Below are 18,801 nucleotides of genomic sequence, written 5' to 3' on the forward strand. Positions count from 1 at the left end.
GCAAGCGTGTGAGTGTTTTTCTGCACTGATGTGCCGTTCAGAAACTTAATTTTTAGGACATAAAGAAGTTACAATATTTTCTCCGTGTGTGTATTTTTGTGCACTGTAGTTGCGTCCATAATTTTTGTTCCCGGGAAAGGTAAGGAGCTACATAATGAGTTTGAACAGTGATATGATACTTAAGAAGACAAACTTTTCTTCTCTCTCTCTCTCTCTCTCTCTTGAGCGTAAACTTAAGATTAAGATTAAGGATACCGGACGCCCAATGCCTGATCTTGATATAACGAGGCATCCTAAAAGTAAAAGTAATGAAATCGTGCGTAAATTCAGAATGGATTTATACCGTATAAAAGAATCGAGTGGATCTGTGGGTGCGAAATTGCTAACATGTTGATTTGTTTTCCTTTTTTTATGATTCATGAGTGATGAAAGCGAAGGGACTTGGACCAGAGTCGGAGTGGTAGATATAGGATATTTGTCCCAAAAAAATAATAATAAAGAAACACAGAAGTTCTAAATTTCATATGCTTGCCCAGTTACAATTCGATCTCCTGGGAAGACACGATAACAGTCAGTAATTTGACTGTGCTTACAGGCAGTCTGTGGAAAGAGATAAAGACTAAGTACGGAAAATTCGTTATGTGCTGTGTAAAGTTCTGTGGCGCGTTTGAGATGGCATTGCGTGGGCATGACGAAACAAGTGAATCATCGAATCCTGGCATATTTCGAGGCCTCGTCAATTTTAGTTCTGAAATTGACGTTGCATTGAGAGACCATCTGTCCAAAGCTACTGTTTTCAAAGGCACCTCGAAAGGCATTCAGAATGATTTGCTTTCGTTCATGTATGAAATCTGTCGTGAGGAAAAAAAAGAAATCACCACAGCGCACTTCATTTCGGTAATCGCAGATGAGAGCACCGATATATCAACTACAGCAGAATTTGTTATCATTCTTCCCAACGGTAAGCCAGTTGAAAGATTCTGGGGTTTCCTCTACCCTCTAGTCATGATGCTAAGACAATAGCAGAGTATTTAAATTTTTCTTTGAGGAAAGTTGTGGATAATAGAGATAAGTTGATTTCACAAGGTTACGATGGAGCAAATGTAATGAGTGGTCACCACTCAGGGTGCAAGTTCTCATCAGGGAAGATTTTAGGCATGCACATTATGTGCACCGTTATGCCCATTCTCTGAACTTAGTCATGGCACAGGTGACAGGGGGGAGGGGAGATAATGAGGGGGGGGGGATTTTTCCTTCTGTTGAACCCCCAGTGACGAAAGTCACGCGCCGCCACTGCCTGGCACACCCTCAGACCACAAGAAAACGGATTACGGACCGCCGTTCTTTCTTGGTGCAAACAGAGAGCAGCGCGGCCATCTTTACGTCGCAACAGTGCAAGCTGTACTGATCTGATAACTCTGAAACCTACCACAGACGTAGACAACGGTACCATCTAGCGGCTGGCGAGCACAACGCCATACAGCCAACCGAAAGACAAGTATAGCTAAATTGCAGATATTGACTTGCCTTCGTAGTTTAAGTTAGAGTCAAGTGTAGTGTGAGTTTTTCACCCCGAATTAAGATCATCACGATCATAATACTGGACAACTCCCCCAGACATGGTATGAATGCAGAAGGGCTGTGGTTTTGCTATTTTAACTTCAAAGTATGGCACATTAACACCCATGGGTGTTCCCGACTTGTTCAACAGAAGGCAACCACCGATCAGGGTTGTGGTTTCAAAATTTCAACCTCAGAGCAAGACACATTTAAACAGAGGTAATTAACTCAGTTTATTATAATATTAAAATTAATATGAACAGAATTGATTTTATTTTTAAATGTGGGTTATTTAGTTTGGAAATTTATCTGGGGAATAGAGTGTTTGAACTTGGGTTAATGTTATTTGAGTGCTTCGTTTATCAGTTGAGTGTTCCGCGTACGATATTAATAGATATGAATGTGGTTGGCTGGAAATCGATGGTTGTAATAACAACCGTGCTTTATTGTATATCATTAAGATACAATTACGTCACATGTAATTAGTGCATTATAATTTGTTCGGAGAAAAATACATTATTAAACCAATAATAATAATAACAACTAAGTCCGCCTCTGTGGTGTAGTGGTTAGTGTGATTAGCTGCCACCCACGGGGTCCGGGCTCGTTTACCGGCTTTGCCACGGAATTTGAAAAGTGTTATGAAGGCTGGAACGGGATCCATTCTGCCTCGGGAGGTCAATTGAGTAGAGGGGAGTTCGATTACCACCTCAGTCATCCTCGAAGTTGTTTTCCGTGGTTTCCCACTTCTCTTCCAGGTAAATGCCGGGATGGTACCTAACTTAAGGCCACAGGCACTTCCTTTCCTCATCCTTGTCTATCTCTTTCAATCCCCCACATAAGGTCCCTATTCAGCATAGCAGGTGAGGCAGCCCGGATGAGGTACTGGTGCTCATCCCCAGTTGTATCTCCAGACCCTAAGTCTCACCCTCCAGGACACTGCCCTCGAGGCGGTAGAGGTGTGATCCCTCGCTGAGTTCGAGGGAAAATCCAACGGTGGACGGTAAACGGATTAAGAAAGGAAAGAAAGAAAGAAAGAAAGAAAGAAAGAAAGAAAGGAAAGAAAATAATCAAAGTTTTGAATTAATGATTAGAGTATTTGACTGCCGTCTATGTGATATAAGAATCGACTCCTAATTCAAATGCAAACTTCTCTGTGACCAGGGGAGTGAGAAGGAGATTCACTAATGTTTTTGAGGGCAATTGAGAAGTTATTAGGTTCGTGACTATATCTTTATCTTCCGCTGATACTTATGCGTAATAGAATCATTATCAGGCTCCGTGGCTCAGACGGCAGCGCGTCGGCCTCTCACCGCTGGATACCGTGGTTCAAACCCCGGTCACTCCATGTGAGATTTGTGCTGGACAAAAGGGAGGCGGGACAGGTTTTCTCCGGGTACTCCGGTTTTCCCTGTCATCTTTCATTCCAGCAACACTCTCCATTCTCATTTCATAGCATCTATCAGTCATTAATAAGTCGCTTTGGGAGTGGCGACCCCATCGTACTAATAGCCTATATCTGCTTCATTCATTCCATCCCTGACCCGGTCAATGACTGGAAAACAGGTTGTAGGTTTTCATTTTCATTTTCAGAATCATTATCACATTACAACCTCTTCAGTGTGAAGTAGGACAACCACTGGTTAGTCGTCGAGGTCTCGCAAGACCTATAATGCCAGAATAATCGCTGTTGTGATCGTAAAATAAGTCTAGGGTTGTGTTATTGCGTGATCATGTTTTGTAGTAGAGTTGCATGCATCTCCATGTCAATAGATGAGAAGACAGATAAGTATACATTCGTTTACTATGAAGAATTTGAAGTATATTGATGTAAAAAGGAAAGATAAATAGTCCTGATCAGGGATATTAGCTAGTTCCTGTTCTATTCCATACATGTCTTAAACGTTTTCTGCCATGTTCGATGGTAGATTAATAGAGGTGAGTAATGCACGGGAGTCCACTTTTCTAATATTTTTATGAAATGACACTGAACTTTAAAAAGCTATATGCACTTCTATGGCTGTTGATGGAGAATTGTGTATCTGATTGGCCCAAGAGGTCATTTTCCTTTGAGAGAATGTGGTGGATGTGGTATAATAGAAGTCGTGACATTTACAGAGGCCTCTATCCACCCCCATTTCATACAGTCTCTTTACCTGAAAATTCATACAGAAGCTTTTTTCTGCAAATTATGGTACAAACTATGGCACAAATGATATACAGCAGATATTATAGCTTACACCATGTAATAATAATAATAATAATAATAATAATAATAATAATAATAATAATAATAATAATAATAATAATAATAATAATTTCGTGTGGCTATTTCTAGCCGAGTGCAGCCCTTCTAAGGCAGACCTTCCGAGAAGGGAGGGTGGCATCTCTCATGGAGTCATTCATTTTCACGCCCTTCGTGACCCCTGTCATTCTTTACCCGATACCTTCATTTTCCGAAGTATCGGATCCCTTCGTTTTCCCTCTCATTAGTGTTATTTAGAGTATACTTGACTAGTTTACTTCCTCTTAAAATAATAATCACCACCACCAGCACCATGTAATCAAAGTTTTCGAAGTGAAAATTTCGGTCACCTAGTAAATACAGAGTTATAATGTGCAAAGTTGCACGCTTCAAGTAATTGCGTGGAGTTATGTAGTGTAAATGTCTGGCTTCTCAGATCATTGAGGGTTCAAACCCAACTTCACTAATATAATTCTGTACTCTTTAGGCACTCTTTTATTTTTATTGCTTGCTTGAATTCAAGGCTGCCTCTCGACAAAGCTTCCAAAACAAATACAAAACAAATAGCATTGTACGCAAACTATAAGCCTTCCAGAATACAAAACAATGGATTTAAACAAAAGGGTGAAGAAAACAGTAAAAAGGGTAATAATTATGATAGATACATTAACATTTGCAGTATTATATAGAAGAGATATTTTAGAACTCTTTCCTGAAGTAGTAGATATCTGTATTACGAAGTTACAACCAGGCATTATAAATATTGCCAATTTAACACCGACTATGGACAAACTCATTGTATATACCAGTGTCAACATTACGTTGGATTCATTCAACTAAGTAATGGCAACATATACCACTCACTGGAAATTATTATTAGAACTATGTGGTCTTAAGAAAGAAATGATTCCTCAACACACTGTAGTGTTTGCAGCAAGGCAATCCTATGTGCACATTGGAGTCATAGTTCTTGCATAGGCAACCAATATGTATTCGGGCGATACGTACGTGTCTATGTTATTACTCTCGAGAGAAGCAAGACGTAATGCATGGTAAGCAGGGTGCTTTTATCAAGAACAATTTCGTGGATGGAGACTACCGATTGTCGTTTCGAAGATTTCAGGACGCCTGTCTGAAACGTTGTCCGTTGGAATGACCCACCTGTTCGAGACGCTCCAGTGATATCTGGTGATAACGAAAAAGCTGTCTATAAAGCAAAGGAGAATAACCCGCATACCAGCTAATTCGAGCATTTGATTCATTAATCAGCTCACTGTTGATCCGCAATCCCAGCGTGTCTCCGGCAGAAAGAGGTGCTTCCACAATAAACAACCATTGCAAGGGCTCTGTAACACGCAAGCAGTAGAGTAGGTTACTTTGAATGTGAAACGTGATTATGAATTGTACTGGTCTTCATTGTTGTGGCTCACATGGTATTGAACCTTTGAATAAAAATTAGAGTTGGCAGTCAATCTATGCTGCCACAGATATGTTTGTCGCATTTGATCCACATTTCAGCGTCAGCCTGTACTCTATCTCAAATAACCTGGGAGATAAGGTAACTCCTAGATAGTAACGCGATCTCTCGGGACAAGAGAGGTGAGGATAACTGAGAGATGCGATAAATGAAAAAGGTGGGTAAGCGATTTGACAGATTGAATGAGAAATGGCTACGGTGCTGTTAATGAAAGAGGATATGCATTAGGCGTGAAGCTTTTAAGGGAGATGGGAAAAGTGAAGATTTACACAAGAGTGGCGATTTGAAAGTTGCTGGGAAGGGTGAGGTGGTGAAGTGTTGAGACGATGTGGTAGAGGACGGTTGTGAAGTATCGTAGATGTTCAAGTGTCGGCGGGGCGGGGGAAAGAGATATTCAGTTGGGGAGAAGATGGGCGGACGTAGTGTGTAGGTTGAAAGGGAGGATGATCTGGCCGGATGGGACGACATGGTACAGGGAGAGGGTATCTAGAGCGGGGAGGAGAACGAGAAGTTTCGACTTTATGAAGACGGCCGTAGAGGGTTGCACCTTTGGCGATGAGATGGTCAACGGCTGCTGCAGTAGACAGTTGAAGACGCCCTAAGTCCGTGGGGCCATAGGTGTTGAAAATGCGGAAAGCCTTCCGGACTGGTATGGCGTGAAGACGGAGGTGGCGTTGAACTTCTGTTGCTGGAAGGAGAGGGTCGACGCCGCGAACGACACTGCTGTAGACAGTAGTAGTAGATGAGGTTGACGGCGGTTATGACAGTTGGCTGGCGGCTGCTGCTGGTGCAGTTGTAGATTGACTTGACCCTCCGATTTGAGACTTTATTTGAGTAAAATCAATTACTATCTTCCATTTGTGATAATATTACAGTGATATTTCGTGGATCAACATCATTCACATAACCGAAATTTCTCCATGCGTTGCCCGGGTTCTTTTTTTTTTTGAATGTTTAATTTTAGGATTTAGATCACTTGATTAGCCTAGCGAACCCGAGAAATGTGGATTCGCCGGGCTGAGAGGCTCAGACAGTTGAGGCGCTGCCTTTCTTACTCCAACTTGGCAGGTTCGATACTGACTCAGTCTGGTGGTATTCGAAGGTGCTCAAATACGTCAGCCTCGTGTCGGTGGATTTATCGGCACGTAAAAGGACCCCTGAAGGACTAAATTCCGGCACCTCGGCGTCTCCGAAACCTCTAAAAGTAGTTAGTGGGACGTAAAGCAAATAAAATATAAGAATTAATTAACTGTGGATTCAACACTTAACTCGATCAGTTTGGACATTTTCTTTTTTCAACCCTTCTAATCCCCATGCCGATGGAGGCTAATTTTAAAGTTAAACGGCATGCAGAGTGCCAGAATTCATCTTATCGACTCAGAAAAATATGATTTCGACATTGGTCGCTATTTGCATGTCACTCCCTCCCAAACCTCCAACAGTAGAGGTGCTAGGGGTGTAATAACTCCACAGTACTTTTCTCCAGATAGTAAGTCATATGGGCGCCAAGTTTGATAGAGGGTTGTGCTGAAACATACACACATACATCCAAAAATCTTGGTCATTCCAATGTTGATGGAGACTTCAACGTCATCTGGGGTGTCACTACTCATCTCAGCGACCCGAAAACTCTGGATTCAACACATAGGTCGTTTTCGATTATTTGTAAATGCCATTCCGTCTCCACTATCCGACTCATTGGCAGAATGGTAGCGTTGAGGCCTTGAGTTCAGAGGGTGCCGGGTTCGATCTCCGGCCGGGTTGGGGATTTTAATTGCGTCTGATTAATTCTTCTGGCCCGAGGACTGGGTGTTTGTGTTTGTCCCAACACTTTCCTCCTCACCTTCAGACAACACACCACACTGCCAACCACAACCGAAACACGCAATAGCAATTATAGTCCTCCATATAGGGTTGCGTCAGGAAGGGCATTCGGCCGTAAAATATCACCATATCCACATGTGCGACACAGTTCGCACCTGCCACCCCACAAACGTCGTATAATCGAAGGAAGAAGGAGATTCCCTCCCAACTTCACCCCCAGGGTTGCTAGAGATGTCATACCCCCACAATGTTTCTGTCCAGATAGTATTTAATCACACATTATATGTACCAAGTTTGGTTGAAATTGCAGTTTTGGATACAGATGCCTGATATTTTTTAATCGTTTAGCTTCGCTGACATATTTGTGTAAAGATATTGCTCCCCTGAAAATGGTTTTCCGTGGTTTCCCATTTTCACACCAGGCAAATGCTGGGGCTGTACCTTAATTAAGGCCACGGCCGCTTCCTTCCTACTCCTTGCCCTTCCTTGTCCCATCGCCGCCATAAGACCTATCTGTGTCGGTGCGACGTAAAGCAACTAGCAAGGATATTGCTCCTTAACTGTGTGCAACCCGCTAAGTAGAGCCATTTAGTGGCTTGATTTTACGTTTACTCAAATTTGACTGAACTTACAGACCTGTCAATAGAATGATGATTCAACGGCAGATAATTCCGGAGATAATAATAAAAAAGAATTAAGCAAATCGGTCCAGTAGAACGGTCGAACGGAATGGTCAAAACTGTTTTTAATCAACTTTATTTTCTAATGGCTTTACGTCGCACCGACACAGATAGGTCTTATGGGGACGATGGTATAGAAAAGGCATAGAATTTGAATTTCGAACCGAATTTATTGATCATGATTTACATGCCACTGAGGCTGAAAAGCCCCTTTATGTAGCGTCTTCTTATAATACAATACAAGTTTATGAACACACTAATTACATCTTTATAATATTCAAGTATTAAACTAAACATGAAACTTAAAAAAATAATGAAAATACAGAAACCAAATCCAGTAAGATTAAACCATATATTATATATAAAGTAAGAAAGTAAATCATTAAGCCCATTTGTTATTTTAGACTACATGGATCTAAAGAATAAAAAACTAAAGCAGAGCAATAAGTTGGAAGGACGGTCGTGGCCTTAGTTAAGGTTACAGCCCCATCATTTGTCTGGTGTGAAAATGGGAAACCGCGGAAAACCATCTTCAGGGCTGCCGATAGTGGGATTCGAACCCATTATCTCCGGGATGCAAGCTCTCAGCCGCGCGCCCCTAACCGCACGGCGAACTTGCCCGTTAATCAACATTTTAAATATATAGATAATATGAATTTAACACTAATAATATGTATTTTGTTATTTCCTGCTTTAAGCATAAAACATTGAGATAAATAGGCGGGAGGCAGAGACACTATTTCAAATTCCTCAAATTTGTCATTGTCATTTTGGCTCACTGGCTATAATGAGCAGTTTCACCTCGTTTCATTGAACATATCGGAAGTTTATGAGCTATATCGATAGTGTTCATTCAATTATTGCCGTTGCTGGAGGGCGATGTTTTTAATAACGGTGAGTGTAACAAGCCGTGCGGCCCCAGGCGTTAGTTAACAGTTTTAAACGCATTTAGCCACGCTACGTACTCGTTAAACGAGGAAATGAAATTTTGTCATTTTCCTCCCGCAAGGCGAGATGGCGCTCGGTGTCAAAGAAATCTCGTTACCACTTTCCGCTTTATTAGCGCGCTTGTCAGCTCTGACGAACCGCTGTGTTCTCAACGCAAGCAGATGATAGATCTCGCAGCATCTCTACAAATAATTTACTGCCAGCAAATGCTATTGGGAGCTAGCTGAAAACAATAGAATATAATAATATTATTACCATTAAATAACATAGAGTCGTAAATGACAAAGTCCATCTCATAACAAAATATTGTAAACCCTCTCATACCCGTCACTTACGAGACGGGCCGTGGTCGGTACATACTACATACATATATCTGTTATATATTCTTATGCTTTTCAGTGTTCACTCTGCAAGCATCTGTGAATTTACTAAATTCCGCTACAATCCTCTATTTGTAACAATCTCTGTGATTTTCTTTAGCTTTAAATTTCTTGTCCTTAAATCATTAGAAGCTGGGTGTATGTGTTGTCTTCATCATCATTTCATCCTCGTCACGACGCTCAGGTCGCCTAAGTGCGTCAATTCAAAAGTCCTGAACCTAGCGAGCCGAACATGTCCTCGGACACTCATGGCACTAAAATCCTTACGCCATTTCATTTCATTCCCAACTTAGCCTTTATATACTCATTCCGAGTACCCTCTTGTCATTATTTCCACCTTGTTCCAGCAATCGTTTCCGCTTCTTTCATTTCTGTCATTTCTAACTTACGAATCAGATATCGAGAGTCCACCCAGCTTTCACTCCCTTAAAGCAAAGTTGAAAACACTCTGGTGTAAAGAGAAATTTATCCGCAAGCTGACTTCCTTCTTCCAGAATGCTGTTGATCGCTACAGCGAGTTCACTACATTAGCTTTGCTGTACCTCGATTCAGTCTAACTTACTATTCTACCATCCTTCGGAGAATACTAGTACTAAATACTTGAAATAACATACGTGTTAAAGCTTTGTATTCCCAACCTGACATTCTGTTCTCTTTCGTCTCTCACCTACTAGCATGACTTTAGTCTTGTAAAGGCTAATTTTCATATCATACTCACTGCTCATATTTTCAAGTTCCAAGATGTTAGATTGCAGGCTTTCAGTACAATCTTCCATCACGACAAAGTCTTCGGCATAGGCCAAAATGCTTACTATATTTCAGCCTAACTGAATCTCTCCCTGCCGCTTTATACCTCTCAGTCGATGATCCATGGAAACTGCAATATGAACGACAAAGATGAAATATTACAGCCTTGTCTAACCCCTGTAAGTACCTCGAACTAAGAACTCAATCTACCACCAATTCTCACGGCAGCCTAGTTGTCAACATAAATTAATTTGATTGATATTAATTATCTACCCTTAATCCTTTATTCCTCTCGTAGCATTTTCATTTACCTGGCACATATTGAAAATCCAATCTTGATAGCCCCTCTATGGTCTGAAAACACAGTGCTTTACAACCAAATTCCTCTCAACCACCCTCCCTACCAAAATGCCGGTGAAAAACCTTGCTTGGTATACTGATCAATGAAATTCCTCCATAGTTGTTGCAATTCCTCCTGTTCCTTTACTTATAGATAGGGGTAATTACTACTTTCGGACGAAAGGATCCGTTGTGCTGACCACACGACACCTCGTAATCTGTAGACCTTCGGGATGAGCAGCTATCGCTTGGTGCGCCATGGTCCTTCGGGGATTTTGCACCGTTGGGGGGGAGGGGGGGGGGTGTTCACTAACATTCCATGTTAATCTTATTACTCTTTGAAACCATTTCATCTCTACCTTCCCATTATATTTCACCATTTTAGATCTAATTTAATACATTTCTCCTGCTTTATGATTATGACAATGGCGTTTATTTACCCCCTCACAATTCCTTAAGCGTAATTTTACCAACATCATTGTCCTCCTCCCCATGAGACTGGTTGTTCGCGACGTCACCAGAAATATTTCCTTTTACGTTGAGAATATTTTCAAAATATTCCTTCCACTTGTCCAGTGATTTCCTGTGATCTATTATGAGTTCATCTTATTTATCCAAAACACTTTTCCTCTTCCCCCTCCCTTTCTAAGATTCAATTTTACTGTCCAGAAAGTTTTCCCTACCGCTTGATCTAGCCTTACCAGGTTATTACAAAAATATTTACACGACTTCTTGGATTCGACTATTATTTGTTTCGCTCTGTTTCTCTCATCTGAGGATGGTTGTCCAGTTGTACTTCCTCTCACAAATAGCAGCTGACTTGACGCCAAAATCGCTATTCACTGCTTAATCTCTCAGGTCCCTGATCAATAGGAAAATGTTAGGGGTTCTTACTGTAATTATGCTTTTTAACTTTCTATTCCAACCTTTTACAGTATTCTACGTGCGGTGACGATGACCATGGACATTGAGGAGTTATATCAGCATATTCATATTGTTAAATTACTGCTCTAGAATGTAATCGAAGAATATTGATAACTTCTCGTTATGTGGAGTTGTAGACATTATTTGCATTCAGGCGTTTTCAGCTATTTCCATTGGCAATGCCGCACACACCCTGTATGAAAGTCGCACATCTGAGTTCTCTCTTTACCCGTGGTTAATCCAAATTTTTGACATTTTCTCTACAGGCATTGATTGAAATGGAAGTTACAACCAAAGACCAGTATATTAAAAAAATCGTTCTCTAGTATCAACATCAAATCAGTTTCAAAATATACTTCGATTAACTGCGGTTTTCATTCAGGGTATTTTTCAGAAGTTAATAAAGACGGGTGTACCTTTTTCAGTGTTGTTTAGTGGCGTTGGGACGGGGTTAGGTAGCAGTGGAAATGACAATGGACATACATTGATCTACTCGTGACAACTTCGAATATCCACGTAGATGGTGATTATCTATCTAAATTGTTTCTAAAGCTATGAAATGTACCGTCAAAGAAGTATGTTTCATTATTCTGAAGAACACCTTCCGCATTTTCATTACCAAACGCTAATATTTGTCCTTTTTCTGGATAAAAGTCATCATTCTTCAAGCAGCTTGCGGCATCCGGTAAAATTTACAAACCAATGTCTTCGGAACATTTTGCATCTTGTGGGTACCCGGTGCTGCACGTTTCATATTACACGCAGCGGTTTTCACATTCTGGTTTATGGGGAATTCAGCTACAAATTCGTATTCTTTAGATTTCACATTTAGAATTCTTTTAGGACAATCTTGTTAGCCGGTATTGATGTCTTCTTTAGCCGATTTCTTATACATCTGCAGTTTCTTTTTATTTTTTTTCAGTGTCCACCACATTAGGTATACATGCGTGATCCTGATGTGAAAACTGGGATAATTCTTTATTCGTTATGCACAACCAAGAAGCACGTTTGAACTTATTAGCACTTTTCTTTTCTTCTCCTCTTCCCAATCTCTCTTCATCCTCTCGCTGTGTTCCTGTTTACGTTGCTCAGTCTATCCTGTATTTAGTCGGGTGGGCTTTACAAAAAATTCATGTTTGTTAATGAAGGCTTTGAATGTTATTCTATCTTGAATTATTTCATAATTAATGCCAATTTCATTTAGGTCTTAACTGATTTCTTTTAGCCAATTATCGTGATTTTTCATTGATAAGGCTAAGTTTAAAATTTTCTTTGCAAGCCTGTTATTATCCATTCTATATAAGTAACCATAAAATTGTAATCGTCGTTTCCTGATTGCATCTGTGATTTTTTTTCGCAACTAGATAGATTTCTTTTTCATCCAAATGCCATTTTCGCGCCTTGGTCCTAAGATATTCCTGAGGGTTTTTCTTTCTTGTATTTCGATCCTCTGTTCGAGATCTGCCACCAATTATAATAGTTTCAGATGCATAAAGTGCTTCTGTTTTAACTGATCACTGTAATAATAATAATAATAATAATAATAATAATAATAATAATAATAATAATCTATACATAAAAATCATGAAAACTAAAATCAGTCAGTCCGGCCATTCTATCCGGTCGATTTCGTTCATTTTTTAAACTGAAAGGTATTCATGCACAGATTTGTCATCAGGTACTATAAATCACTTACTTCCGCCTTCCTCAAATTATTTGATTTTTTCAATTTTTTGTCTCTTTGAAGCAATCATATCTTTGGTTCTGTGAAGAGCTCCGTAATCGTATTCACTACGTTGATGTTTGATCTTACCTTCTGCCTACTTCACCGGCTTGCTGCTGTCTATATTTCAACTCAACTCATCTTGCACCGTCTGCTCACACGGCCCACCTGCGACTGTTCGCTGCCTCTACTTCCTGGCCTCCATTCTACTACGTCACGAAGTTCTCGCATGTTCTCGGCTCCGCTTCTCTTACGCTATATAAGTCGCCGCTGCTCTGTCACCGGCAGTCAGACATTCTGTGTTATCTCAAGCGGAGGGAGCAAAAACTGTTACGCACGGCTGGTCCGTTGCGATTTTAAACATTTTCGATCTTCTACGTGACTGTGTGTTATGTTCACTATGCTGGGTGAGCAGAACTTTATTATGATACTCTAGATATTTTGGATTAATCTTCTCCAACTTTGCCCCTCAGGTCTTATTTGCATTTCAAACTCAGCCCTTTGTAGGGCGGTTCTCACTATGTATTTCATGAACTTTTATCGTCAACGCTTAATTACTAAAATTTTGCACGTTTCTGCCACAAGGACTCATAGCATGGGCGAATCAAGATTAAGTGAAAGACTAACTAATACGGAACTTTTATAAACCAACTGTGTGCGTGTGATAGAATAACTTTCAATTGTTGCAGCCTGATCTTTACCATCTCTCACCCTCGCCACTCCTACTTTTTCTTGTCACTGTTAACATTGCTTATTATTTCCTGTCCTTTCCTTTCTTGCCCCTCTAATCTTTTTTTCTTTTCCATAATTTCCATAATTCTAAATTTGTAAAAGTGGCCTTCGTGTTTCATCTACTATGAATATCGGTGTTTAGCTATTGTACATATTTTCCTGAGGTGTAAAAATAATAAGTTTGATCTCTTCTTAATGTCGATGAAAGTGTTCTATTATCAAAGAACTCTAGTCACGATCTCATAAGCATTACCTTTCATGGCTATGCTATTTGTGTTTACGTAATTATACCTAGGTCTAGTCATGGTCTAATGGTCAGTTATTTTGTGGTCTTCTTTGTATTGCCAAAGCAATATTGTTAAATTTTAGTCACGATCTTAATGAACGTCTTCCTTAACGAGCACCATAACGTATTTTTAAATTCTTTATTTATGGTTTCAAGTAATAATAATTTAACCTTTCCAGCCGAGTGCAGCCCTTGTAAGGCAGACCCTCCGATGAGGGTGGGCGGCATCGGCCATGTGTAGGTAACTGTGTGTTATTGTGGTGGAGGATAGTGTTATGTGTGGTGTGTGAGTTTCAGGGATGTTGGGGGCAGCACAAACACTCAGCCCCCGGGCCATTGGAATTAACCAATTAAGGTTAAAATCTCCGACCCGGCCGGGAATCGAACCAGGGACCCTCTGAACTGAAGGCCAATACGCTGACCATTCAGCCAAAGAGTCGGACATGGTTTCAAGTAATTATATCGCAATTTACTGTTGGTATTTTCTAGAAATCCCTGATTGTAAAACTCGTTCTTTGGGTGTTATCAATACATGTTTGTGTCCGACTCGTTGGATGAACGGTCAGTGTACTGGCCTTCGGTTCAGAGGGGTCCGGGTTCGACTCCCGGCCGGGTCGGGGATTTTAACCTTAATTGGTTAATTCCAATGGCACGGGGGCTGGGTGAAGGTGTTGTCTTCATCATCATTTCATCCTCATCACGACGCGCAGATCGCCTACGGTGGTCAAATATAAAGACCTGCACCTGGCGGGCCGAACCCGTCCTGGGACCCGGCACTAAAAGCCATACGACATTTCATTTTCAATACATTTTTGTGATTTTGAACTTTGTTATTTGAGCTTCCCTAGCTGTCCTAACTTCCCCTCTTTTTTCTCCTGCTTACTATGCGCTTACCACGTCATACCTACTGGAATAATGGGCCAGCGAACTCTGCGCTAATTCTGCTGATATGTTGAGGTTTTGATTTGTGAGTATGCTTCGCCCTGTTTTGTCTGGCGCTGGAGCTTGGTAATATTTTGTGTCTGCCACGTAAATATTTTGCCTTGTGGTCTCTATTGTACACGTCCTATGGCCCAGGGTTTCATTTTTGCTTCAATGCAAAGGCAGATTGCTACTTAATTTAGCATTCGTGCATTATTATCCATATTATTTATCATCACAGACTATTCACTGAGTTTGTACTGTTTAACACACCTAATCTGTATACACTAAATGTATCCCCCGTCCCACCACAAACCATACGTAACAGTTCTAATTGAGGTACGGAGTTTGTATTGGCCTAAGAACACTCAGTGGATCAAGATGTTCATATCAGCTCTTAAATATTCAGATTGATTTATTCTGAGGAAAGCTATGAGTGCATATTCAGTTTGACATCTCATTTCTTCAACATTTTTTCTCATTCAAGCAATCATATCTTTCGTTCTAACTGAGGTACGCAGTTCGTTTTGATCTAAAACCTCTCAGCGGATCAAGCGCTTTCTTTTGAGGTAATAGCTACTTACATCGATATATTCTGAGAAAAGTTATGAGTATATTTGTCTCCATGACGAAGATCTTTGAAGGATTTTTTAACAGTACGGCGCGTAATGTTGTTCCAAGGAATTCAATTTATTTGTGTGATGTATTTTCAAGTGTTTTGTTGACATAATATTACATTCTAATACCACAGCAGATCATGTGCTTTATTTCATTAACTCGAAATTTTGCAAATACATCCGTGAGGATAGTAACGAACAACACCATACTTTGTACATTGCGGACGGAGCCAGCGGGAAACTGCTAGTAATAATCGTATGACCTGAGCTACTGTGTGCAGACATTTCCATTTGACTCCATCTGACTGTCTGTTCTTCAATCCGACGTTCCCGTCTACTCTAAACCTACTCGATAGCAGAGTAAACCGAATCACTCTTAGGCCTCAATGGCTGAGTTTTACTTAATTTTTTCGCGTACATATCAAATCTGCCACCAGAGATCTTTTACATACCGAGGGATTTCTTTCCGTCTTTGAAAAATCTGACTGCTTCTGCCGGGTTGGAACCCGCTGTCTTGGGCCCCGGAGGTCGGGACTCTGCCACTGATCTACGGATGCAGCTACTTTCACTGAAAATTCGTAGTCTACCATGATATTCTTCTCTCCTACCGTTAACAAAAATCGTCCATTTTCTATTTCACAATGAAGACGATCCCGATATCCCTCCTCTGGCTATATTAAAGAGGCCCGTCCCTTTCTTGTGAAAATGTCCTATCCGTCAGCCATAACAAATCTTCAACTTTCTTTCTCAATCCGTTTTTCCTCCAGGGTTGATTTTTCCATCGAACTCAGTGAGGGATCCCACCTCTACCGCCTGAAAGGCAGTGTCCTGGGTCGGTGAGGTACAACTAGGGAGGAGGACCAGTATCTCACCCAATAGCCTCACCTGCCATGCTGAACAGGAGCCTTGTGGGAGGAAGAGAAGATTTGAAGGGATAGGCAAATAAGAGGGAAATAAGTGGCCGTGACCTTAAGTTAGGTACCATCCCGACACTTGCCTGGAGAAGAAGTGGGAAACCACGGAAAACCACTACGAGGATGGTTGAGGTGGGAATAGAAGTCCACGCTAATAAGTTGACCTCCCGAGGCTGAGTGGACTCTGTTCAGCCCTAGTACCAATTTTTTCAAATTTCATGACATAGCCGGGAATATATATACATTTTTTTTTACAATTGGCTTTACGTCGCACTGACACAGATAGATCTTATGGCGACGATGGGACAAGGCAGGGCTACGAGTGGGAAGGAAGCGTCCGTGGCCTTAATTAAGGTACAGTCCCAGCATTTGCCTAGTGTGAAAATGTGAAACCACGGAAAACCATCTTCAGGACTGCCGACAGTGGGGTTCGAACCCACTATCTCCCGAATACTGGATACTGGCCGCACTTAAGCGACTATAGCAATCGAGCTCGGTAAAGCCGCGATTTGAACAGGGCTTCTGGGGGGGTGGCAGCTAATCACACTAATCACTACAACACTAAGGTGGACCCAAACCTTCAACATTGTCGGTAATATCACAGATATGAAAGGACTACGTTTAACGTGAAATGTGGTTTCTGAGGTGAGTGGAGACTTAGGGTTCATATTTAACCGTGTAAAACAAATTATTTTGCAAATGTAAACAGGATACTGGTTCAATAACAAAACTAACCCGTCAACGATAGTTGCACAATAGCCAGTTAATAGATATTTTCCATGTCACGTATAATTTCCTGTATACGTATCTGTAGTTTTTGATTGCAAATAAGGACAGGCCCTTCTTTTCTGTAAAACACGTGACATTCTGGGCATGCTTTAATTTGAGACTATACTTTTAACCCTTCATCAACTACCCGAGTAAAGCAATCGTTGAACGCCGACGTTTAAATCATGTGGGCTTGTTTTGAAGTATGAAACTCGTCAGTCTTAGTTGTAACTTTCACGCTGTACTTTTAGCTCTCAAGATTTGATCTTCATGCATATATTGCAACATAGTGGCGGTATGAATACTAATGCTAGAAAAAGGCTATAATTCTTTCTGCGGTGGTGTATCTTGTTCTCTTAATTGCGGCAACATATGTTAGCACGATCTGACTGCGCGTCTCGCTTTACTTCTGAGTGATTTTAATTAAAAATGGCGGCCGCATATGTTCTTGCGTCTAATGAGAGAGGGGCGGCTCTGAGTGTGCAACCATTGTTTCTATCTGCGTCGTAAACTAATTCATTTGTGAGTCTGCCTTGAGGCTGTTCGCAGTTATCCTTACCGAACGCACAGGCTGGGAGCCTACGTGTTTATTGGAAGAAAATGTGAAGCCAGGGAATGGAAACTGAGATCTGAGAACTGAGAACGTTATTGTCTCTACCCTTTCCAAGCCAAAGTAGAGGGGAGAAAAATATTTTCCCACGAAAACAATACATCCTTCATCCTCCTCTTGAATCAGCAATATTTAAATTCATGGAACCTTTTTGTCCTACGTCATATGACATCATCAGGCAGACGCAATCTCTTCAGTTTTACAAAACAACTATAATTACACTACATACGTTATGCTTATAAATTAGTAAGTGCATCTATGAAAAAAAAAAAATTAAATGGCGTATGGCTTTTAGTGCCGGGAGTGTCCGAGGACAAGTTCGACTCGCCAGGTGCAGGTCTTTTGATTTGACACCGTAGGCGACCTGCGCGTCGTGATGAGGATGAAATGACGATGAAGACAACACATACACCCAGCCCTCGTGCCAGCGAAATTAACCAATGATGGTTCAAATTCCCGACCCTGCCGGGAATCGAACCCAGGACCCCTCTGACCAAAGACCAGCACGCTAACCATTTAGCCATGAAGCCGGACAGTGCATCTATTATGTAGATGAAAGGAATATCACGTGTGAAGTATACAACTCTATTATTTAAAGTGTAGCTTCCACCGAAGTCCCAGTCAACATCCATGGCTGTGACAATATGGAAGTTGCTGGGGTATGGGTAGTGCTGAGTAATGACTTTCAGAGCATGACTAGTGCATCTGAGTGTTATGAAAGGTGCTGCTCATAGGGTCAGTCGTGCTGCAATAGTACTTTCTGACCCAGTGAGGAAAGCAATGGCAAACTACCTCACTCCTCATCTTGCCTAGTATGCCTCATTTTAGTGCTGCCATTGGTTTTTGGGGTTTCCTTATAACCGCATAACCTTTGGTGGTGCTATCTGAGGATCCATCCAGCCTCTGGGCTGATGACCTAACAGACAGACATTATTGTTGTTATTGTTATTATTTTACAATTTGGTTTACGTCGCACAGATAGGTCTTATGACGACGATGGGATAGAGAAGGTCTAGCAGTGTGAAGGAATCGGTCGTGGCCTTAATTAGACTAAGGTGTGCCTGGTGTGAACATGTGAAACCACGGAAAACCATCTTCAGGGCTGC

This window comes from Anabrus simplex, chromosome 1 (genome assembly GCF_040414725.1).
Source record: "Anabrus simplex isolate iqAnaSimp1 chromosome 1, ASM4041472v1, whole genome shotgun sequence".
Lineage (NCBI taxonomy): Eukaryota > Metazoa > Arthropoda > Insecta > Orthoptera > Tettigoniidae > Anabrus > Anabrus simplex.